Genomic DNA, 9,014 nt, shown 5'->3' on the forward strand with positions numbered 1-9,014 from the left:
CAAAATTATCAGGGGAAGTGATCATTAGACAGCAGGTGGTACAGCATTTTTGTCTTTTTCATTTCTCCTACCTTTGGCATTCCTTCCACCCTACCTGACATAGGCTGTTCCTTTGCAAAAACAGGCAACAACACTATTATACAAATAAATGTCACATAATGTGCTCTGCATCAAGAATCTTGGAAACAACTTTGCAACCTTAGAAACAAATATGAAAACAAGATCAACAAGAGCCAAGAGTATTTGGCATTGCATGTCAACCAAGGTGGCCTTACTATTAAGGTGTTGATGCAAGAATTAAATTTGCACAGATTACAAAATATTCTAGCTCAGCCCTGTTACTCATAGTTATAACTTTTTGTTCACTCTTCATATCCTGAATCCCCTTTCTCTTCCTCCTTTGGAACCACTCAATTTTCCACATTCTTTCTGGGAAACGTTCTATCTTATTCTGCCTATAGCTTGTGTCCTCTCTTATTGCTCCTCGCTTATGAGTAATTACTCGCTGTGTAATTTCCCTTCTTCTGACCTGTCTATTGAACTGATTCAGATGTCAATTCTTAGGTCTGGAGAGAGTCATACAGCCCCGCCACACAAAACAACTATGGCAATCGAAGAAACTGACATCCCTGAGTATGAAACTTTCACTCTAGTCACTGAGCAAATCCATAATGAAATAGCTTCAGAAATGGCTTCAATTTGGTTATCCCTAGAAGAATCTCTATTTGTTAATATTTTGGAAACAAAGGCAGTTTAATACAGCAAACTATACATAATTCAAAAATATCTTCATCTACCATTTCCATAATTGAAAGCCAGCATAGTATATTGATTTTAATGTTGAACTTGGACTCCAGGAAACCAGAGGCTGAATCCCCTCTCAGTCATGGAAACCTACTGGGTGATCTTGAGTAAGGGCAGTTCCAGACAGTACTTTAAGCCAAGCGCAATTGAGTTCTTAAATGTGATTGTACCTGAGCTGAAGTCTAGGCACCCCCCCCCCCAACATGTGCGTATTCCTGGCACAAAAGAAAACCTCCCAGAAAAGCCCTTTAAAAAGAAAATAACTTACCCGGCTGCCATTAGGCCTTGAAGCACACTTCCTGGAATGTACCAATTATGTGTGAGACAACCAGGGGAGGCAAGAGCTACCCCCCCCCCATGTGCATAATTGTCACATTCCAGGAAGTGTGTTTTGAGGCCTAATGGCAGCTGGGTAAGTTATTTTCTTTTTTAAAGGCTTTTGGGGGTTTTGAGGAGGGATGGGGGCCATCTTGCATCTCTGGTCTCCAGAAGATGCAAGATGGGTGTATGGACAGGCCCCAAGGAAGTCTCAGGAATCCCCATAGGCGTGTCCATACAGGGCCATAGCCCATCAGACCTGGACCTTTCACAAAGACATGTGTCTAATGGGTTATCTAATTAATTCAGGATAAAGCAGGGTTTTTCTGCTTTGTCTCAAATTAGTCCTCTTTTACTGGAGGGGGTCATTTGGTGATCCTGCATTTTAAACTAGGATCTCCTGGGATAAAGGAAATGTCTGGATGGGCTTTAAGTCACACTCCCTCAGCCTTAAAGGAAAGCAATGGTATTGACTACCCTTCCCTAATAGAACATCATGATAGATTTACCTCAGGGTCATCACAAGGTAGAAATTACTTGAAGGTACACAAGAAGAAGAAGAGGAAGAAGAAGAAGAAGAAGAAGTTGAAAAACTTGGAGTACATAGACTGTGTGTGGGGTTTTTTTTTTTTACCAGCACTATAGTAGACTGCAAAATATAGCACAAGGACCTGTGATTTAGATTCCAAACAGTTTGCCTGTATTCTAAGGTTAATTCATTATTTATTTAACACATTTATACCACACCCTTCTCACCCCAAAGGGGACTCCGGGAGACTTACAGGTTGGCAACAATTTAAATAAACAATATGAAATAAACAATCAATAAAAAGACAATTATATTAAAAGCAAAAGAATTAAATAAATATATCTTAGCAGCAACCCTTAAAAACCACACAGTCCAAAATCGTATTCCAGAGCCATTCCAATTGTTGTATTGCACAAATTCCATATCCATTTCTAGTACTGATCAAAGGCCTGGTCCCAAAGTCATGTATTCCCTTTTTTCTGAAGGCCAAGAGGGGGGTCACTTATCTGAATTTCCGGGAGGGGGGTCCATGGCCCCACTGAGAAGGCCCTGTCTCTCGTCCCTACCAACCTCACCTGCAAAGGAGGAAGGACCAAGAGCAGGGCCTTTGGAAGATCTCAACCTCCATGATGATTCATAGGGGAGATGCATTCCAACAGGTAAGCTGGGCCAGAACCATTTAGGAGTTTATAGGCTAAAGCCAGCACTTTGAATTGTGCTCGGTAGCAGACTGGCAGCTAGTGGAGCTGATGCAATGGGGCTTTGTAATGAATGTGTTGATGAATTGGTTACTCCATTAATATATGTGGCATCTATGTTTGTGGTGTATATGATTGCTAGTGCCCCAGAGCTCAAACGACAAGCCCCTCACTCAATCACTACAAGCTTTCCCTGCTTGCACCATGGACCATCAGTGGATATCATAATGAAACAGAAATATTCAGTTACATTGAAATGATCCTGAAACCAAAAATATATATTCAGCAAAACACAGTGAGGAATGATTTTGTCCTCAAGTAGAATATCATAGACAAAATTGTTTCATTGCAAACTAAAACAGGGCCAATATATTTTATTCCTTTGTTGGAAATATAATTTAATTTTATCAATGTATATAAAATTGCAATACAACAGAATAACAAAAACAAAGTTGGGCAAAAAAGCATTTAACAAATGTCCATGCATCATAGTCCAAAACACTTATAAAGTAGGTTGCAACATACTTCTTACTGTCTTAATTCAGATTTGGGCATCTTCTGAAATAAAAAATATATAAGTTCTATAAAAATATATTTTTTGTTACAGAGTTCTGTTGTCAGTTGATTATTCTAGAATATTTTTACAAAGCCCTGGTCTCCATCTCAGGTTACCATATGGTGAGACCTGCAAAATGGATATGTGAAATATGTCCAGAAATGGGGAGAAAAGCAATTCTGTCCTAGAAGATCTTCTCAGCTAAAAAGTAACTGTGCAAAGGATTTAGTTTTCTCAACACAAAAGCAGCAGATATGGACCCCCATAGAATTATGTGCACTGAAATATGTCTAGTGTTTAATTAAAGGAGAGTTCTCCCCCTTAAATCTTCCCCATGGGATTTCAGGGGTAGAAACAAAACTGAATCCTTATCTGAAAATGTTTAAGCAGTTCCTGAACCAAAGCCTTGAAGAGCAAAGGAGCAGCTTTCATCAGTTAAAGACCAAAGATGTGAAAGGTTTCTTATGGAAGAATCCTTTAGCTGTGAGTAGGAAGGTCAAATGAATGTCAGCAGAAGTACTGCAGTTAAGAGGCTTCAGAGCTTAATGCCAATTTGAATACTCCGATGTGAGTTTTATCTCATATTTTTATTTAGGTTGGATAACAGTTTATGCAGTAGGAAACACAAAGACCAACACATGAATTCTGTTTACAAAAGCTTTTCAAAGGAATTAGTAAAATAAGGCTATCCTAAGAGCAAAAACTATCTGCTTCAGATTTTATTCTGGATAGAAAAAGGAACCACAGACAGATGATTGATTGATAGATAGATAGATAGATAGATAGATAGACAAACAATAGATATAGATAGATAGTTGAATAATTAAAAATTAGAGATACATTTCAAGATGTGTCCAAGTGCCTTTACAGACAGGGAGGAAGTCTGTGCTGACCCGGGATTAAAAAACTGGGGTCAAGGCAGTCTTCTGTCCCCATAGTGCCCCAAAAATCTGCACTTTTGGCACTGGATATTGAGATGCACTCCCGGAACCTTCTAGAACACCCAAACACCCTAACCCCTTCCCCAAAACCCCTTATAATCCATTTTAAAAAGAAAATAACTTATGAGGCCAGCATTTCCCTGCTGCTGGCCCTCTCCTGGCACTTAGGAATGATGTGCCATAAGAAAGGGGCAGGGGGCAGGAGCGAATTATTATTATTATTATTATTATTATTATTATTATTATTATTATTATTTCCTATATTTAAACCCCGCCCTTCTCACCCCCAAGGGGGGACTCAGGGCAGCCTCACAAAAGCACCATACGGTGTCATCATCATAAACAATCAACAGTACATTAAAAATATTAAAAATATTTAAAACAGTAGTTAAAACAATTGATTAACACACACCTATTAAAAATTGGAATCCAAAATCCAGTCCGGGATTCCTCCTTTCCCTTTCTCCTGGCATGTCATTCCTAAGCTCTAGGAGAGGGCTGGTGATAGGGAATTCCCAATCATGTATGTTATTTTTTAAGGGCTATGGGGGGGGGGGGCTGGGGGGGTAATGCCCTCACCGTTTTCCAGACTGATTTCATGCACAAAAAACATGAGACTGCTGCCTGGACTGTCCAGTCCAGACAGTGGCCATAGTGGATTAAACCCAAGCTTTGCAACAAAAGTATTCGTAATTTTATGTGGTGTCATTTGGACAGCCCCCCCCCCCCCATGAATATCCAGGAGGGTGCACATTTTGCTCCCTGTCTGGATGAGTCACTAATTTTATATATTTATTTCATTTTATTTTTATTTACTTCATTTTTATCTTGCCTTTATAGGGGCATACTTATGTATTAAAATGATCTAAGAGTTCCTGATCCAGAAATTCTTTGAAACTTTGATTCTGAAACTCAAGGTGATTTACTAAATTAAAACAGTACAGAGGCATAGGTTCATGTACTGAAACATAGCAAAATATAAAACCTTATTAAAATCACAGGGCGCTTCCACACAGCCCATTATCCCAGGAGCATTCACATTTTAGAAACATGAATGTTCTTGGGCCCCTATCTGCACACAGCCCAGAAAACACATGATTTCTGGAGTGAGTATCCAGATGTTCTCCCAGAACTTTCTGGGAGAACACCTGGAAACTCTGACTCCCTCCCCCAAAGACCCCAAAAGAAGTGTAAAATGCAAAAAACAAAAAAACTAGCCTTCATTAAAGGGCTGCCAGAGCTCTCCTACCATGTACAAATGATGTGGCAATAGAAAGGGGGAGCAGGAGAGATTTCCCCCCCCCCCCTTTTCTTTTGGTGCATCATTTTTACACACCAGGAGAGCTCTGGCAGCCCTCTAATGGAGGCTGGGTAAGTTCCTTTCTTTTTTAACACTGCTTTTGGGTTTTCTTGGGAAGGGGTTGGTAGTCTGGAAACCTGTGGGAATACAGTCTGCACTACAGTACAGATACCGGAAGTAGTGGTTTTATCCCGTGCCTTCCAAGGTGCGGAATAAACCCACTAACAAATTAATTCGCCACAAACCAGGATTTGTCTAGATGCACCCTCAGTAGAACTTACAGCCTCATCAAAGTAGAGTATGGATCCGCTTTAAATCCAGTTTCTGCCTCCTGCAAAATTCTGAGGTTTCTGGTTTAATGAAGTCCAGGACCTGTCGGCCTTGGCTGTTTAAAGGCCCCTCCCTAAACTACAAGCCCCAGAATTCTGCAGGAGATCCATGCTCTAGTGTGATGAGGTCCTTAATGGAGACATCTGTTGTCTTTCTGTTGGCAAACACTCTTTGTCTAGAAAGCTCATTGGAATCGAAATTATAGTGAAGAAGATGGTTGTTTAATTTGTATTTAATAGTTTTAAAAGACACAACAATGGTAAAGCATTTTAGTTTTCCACAGTCATATACATCCCCAAAAAACTCGGTGGCATGCCCCAATTTAGAACCAGTCACCCACCGAGCCGGTCAGCTCCCATCAGATGATGCTGCTGCAGCTCCATGGGTGCCAGAGGATAGAGCCTGCACATGACACCAGAAGGGCAACACAGGAGGGCTCCCATGTTGTCAGTGGAAAACATGGAGGAAGCAGCGTGCACCACACGCGCTCATGCTTCCCCCATCTGATTATCTTTGGCTGGAACCAGGTGATGCAGGGTGTGGGGCACTGGGTTCTCCACACCCCTCTATGAAGAAGAGCACCTCTGGCAGCTGACTAATGAGGTCATTAGGCCCCTTCTACACTGCCATATAAAATCCAGATTATCTGATGGAACTGGATTATATGGCAGTGTAGACTCATATAATCCACTTCAAAGCAAATAATGTGGATTATCTGCTTTGATAATCTGGATTATATAGCAGTGTAGAAAGGGCCTTAGTCATAGTTATACAGAACCTAACAGCCTTTAGCTATCTGTGATATTGTCATTTCCAAACTATGGCAAACCTAATACAAACTTATTATCTGAGTGTGAGAGGATGTGACTTGTCTCATGTGATCTTTGGGTTTAAAAATTCAAACCCTGGTCTGTAGAGCTGTAGTACAATGCTCTAACTGCTATATCATGCAAGAAATAGAGAGGCTAAACTATATTAATGGTCAAAAGTTTTTTAAAGGAGTGATATAAACATTTGTGACATGGTCCTTCTTCCCACACCAACACCACAGTCTGTCATCCCAGATATATAATTCTAACAGCAAGACAATTTTTGCTATAATTGGCTCTCTTTGTTCCAGTATTTATAAAGTACAGGTGTCCCAGTTGCTTTTTTCAGCTGTCATCTTAGCAACAATGTCTTCCACCTTAACCTAACTGGTGCTATATGTGTGACCTTTAAGATATGGATCATTATGGTTACTACAGAAAATGTGTAACCTTTCAACATCTTATGCCAGTTTGGGTCAAAGTGCTGGGGCAGAGGGAGGAGTACATGGAACTGAGCAGAGAACTCAAGAAGACAGCATGCAATTTCCCAAGATTGGATCAACTTTCCAAAATGGCAGTTTTCATCTTAGTTGTACACCTCGCCTGAAAAAGTGCTGCTGAAGGGTCCAGACATCTGAAAAACAGACAGTAATGAGTTCATGAAAGAAGATAATGCATGCTGGAGTGTGGAGCTCAGGTTACTCTGCTTGTCAAGTCTCCTTATTATTAGAAATCCATTGCTCAGGCTCCACTGAATAGGTGAGCTAGCAAAGGATTCCAAGACTCCCCAGTGCGCGGGCAGATTGTATCTTGCCTGAGGCCAGACTAGCTTAACATTGGAATGCATGGTAAATCCAATAAGTGCAGGCATTAGTTTTGTAAGTAATTTAAGGAGATACTACTCTTTCCCTTTCTCCTTGCGCTACCTGTCAGATTCAGATAGAAAAGAACAAAAGAGCTGCCCTCAGTGAACTACTCTCCTTCATAGGGAGAACACAAAATGAAATGTCTGGGAAGTGATCTGAATCCAAGTGTGCATTTTATCAGGTTGCCTAGCTCAGCTTCTGTCTGGATTCCACTGTAGTCAATACTGACTGCAAATGTTCTCCATGGTGATTTGGGCCCTTGGCTTGGATTCAAATGTTATCTGAGGCATTGGAAAATCTCTACTATCTGTGTAAGGTGTGTTTCATAGTAGAAAAGAATGTATGAGCAAAGTGAACTGTAATCCAGAGATGATCTTGCATTTGTGCATGTCTGTTTAGCATATTGTCTCCAGATTCAGTATTTTAACATGGCCTAGTGATGGGGTGTAAGAGGTTTGTTATTTCCATGTCCTTTCCAATGGATGGAGCATGTACATGAGCCACCCATAGCAGCTAATTGCAAGTATGAATCCTTCATATTCCCAAGCACAAAGCCCTGCTCTCTAATGGGAAACTGCTTGTTCTCCGCCAGTTAAGAGTACACTGGAAACAGCATACCTCATGGATTGCTGTATAGTTCCATATCCTCAATTGAACCTCTCTCCTTTCACTTTTTCCGTTTCTTTTTTTAACAAAATCTAGTTTCTCTTACCTCTTCCCATTTCTGACATTTTTCAGCTTATTATTGCTCCTAATTAGTTCAAAGTGCAGAAGATGGTTGCCCTCAGTTGACTCAGAAAGGTAAAGAGAAGAGGGACCTGTAGAATTGCCCTTCCCAACAGGTTAAGACAAAGGTAAACTGCCACAATCTCTCCAAGTTTGCAAGTTCTTCCTCATTAATTTGTAATTTTTGTTGTTGTTTTATATCTTGATGGAACTTTCATCTTATGGTGACCCTAAGATGAAACTATCATAGGGGTTTCTTAGAAATATTTTTTCAAAGGGGGATTGCTTTTGCTTCCCTTTGCAAAGTTGGAGCAAAGTTGGAGTATAGCTAAAAATAATGACAGGATCCTCACTGGAAGCCTCTGTCTGGCATGAAGATTACAAGCAGTAAGTAGAGATTTTGGGTTAAGGTAGACAAGCCCTTACTTGAAAATGAAACTACAGAAGTTTGGAGAGGGGAAGAGGGAATTCCCCCTCCAAAGCTCTTTAGTTTAATTTTCTATCCCCAAGAAGGTAAGGAGTCTCCTGGCTACTACAGAAACTTTTCTGTTGTTTTTAGAGGATAAATGGGGGCAGGGAGGGGAGTCTGTCATTGCAATCACTCTTCCTCAGGCTGCCTGGGACTCGGAGAAAGGATGGCTGTGGGAACTCCCTGCTTGGATTCTGAATGAAGTTCCCAGGAGACAATCCCCACTGCCTCCATACCTGGAAAGGTCTGGAATTTCAATAAGATCCAGACCTTTGAGGGTATTTTTAAAACCTGGAATAAACCTGCATAATCAGGTTTGTTCCAGCTTTGATTAACCTGAAACATCATCTGGACACCTCAGCTAATCTGTTTCCTATCCCACATTATGTGGCTGTGTAGATGGGGACCAAAGTCTTGCCTTTTGCCACTCTACACAGAGTATGGAGTGATTCCTTTTTCAGGTACAATACTCACATTCAGCTGTGGATAGGTTTTTTTGACTAGCATTTTTAGACTTAAACATAGCATATGGGGCGCAGGCAAGATGCAGTGCACTAAGTACTTCCCTGGGGGTGAGCTCAGACCCCCCCCCCCCCAGCCTCCTGCCATCTCCCTGGTAATGACACAAGGCTGTGATGGGGCAGGGCTTTCCACTTGGCTCTTGCACC

This window comes from Anolis sagrei, chromosome 4 (assembly GCF_037176765.1).
Source record: "Anolis sagrei isolate rAnoSag1 chromosome 4, rAnoSag1.mat, whole genome shotgun sequence".
NCBI classification, from domain to species: domain Eukaryota; kingdom Metazoa; phylum Chordata; class Lepidosauria; order Squamata; family Dactyloidae; genus Anolis; species Anolis sagrei.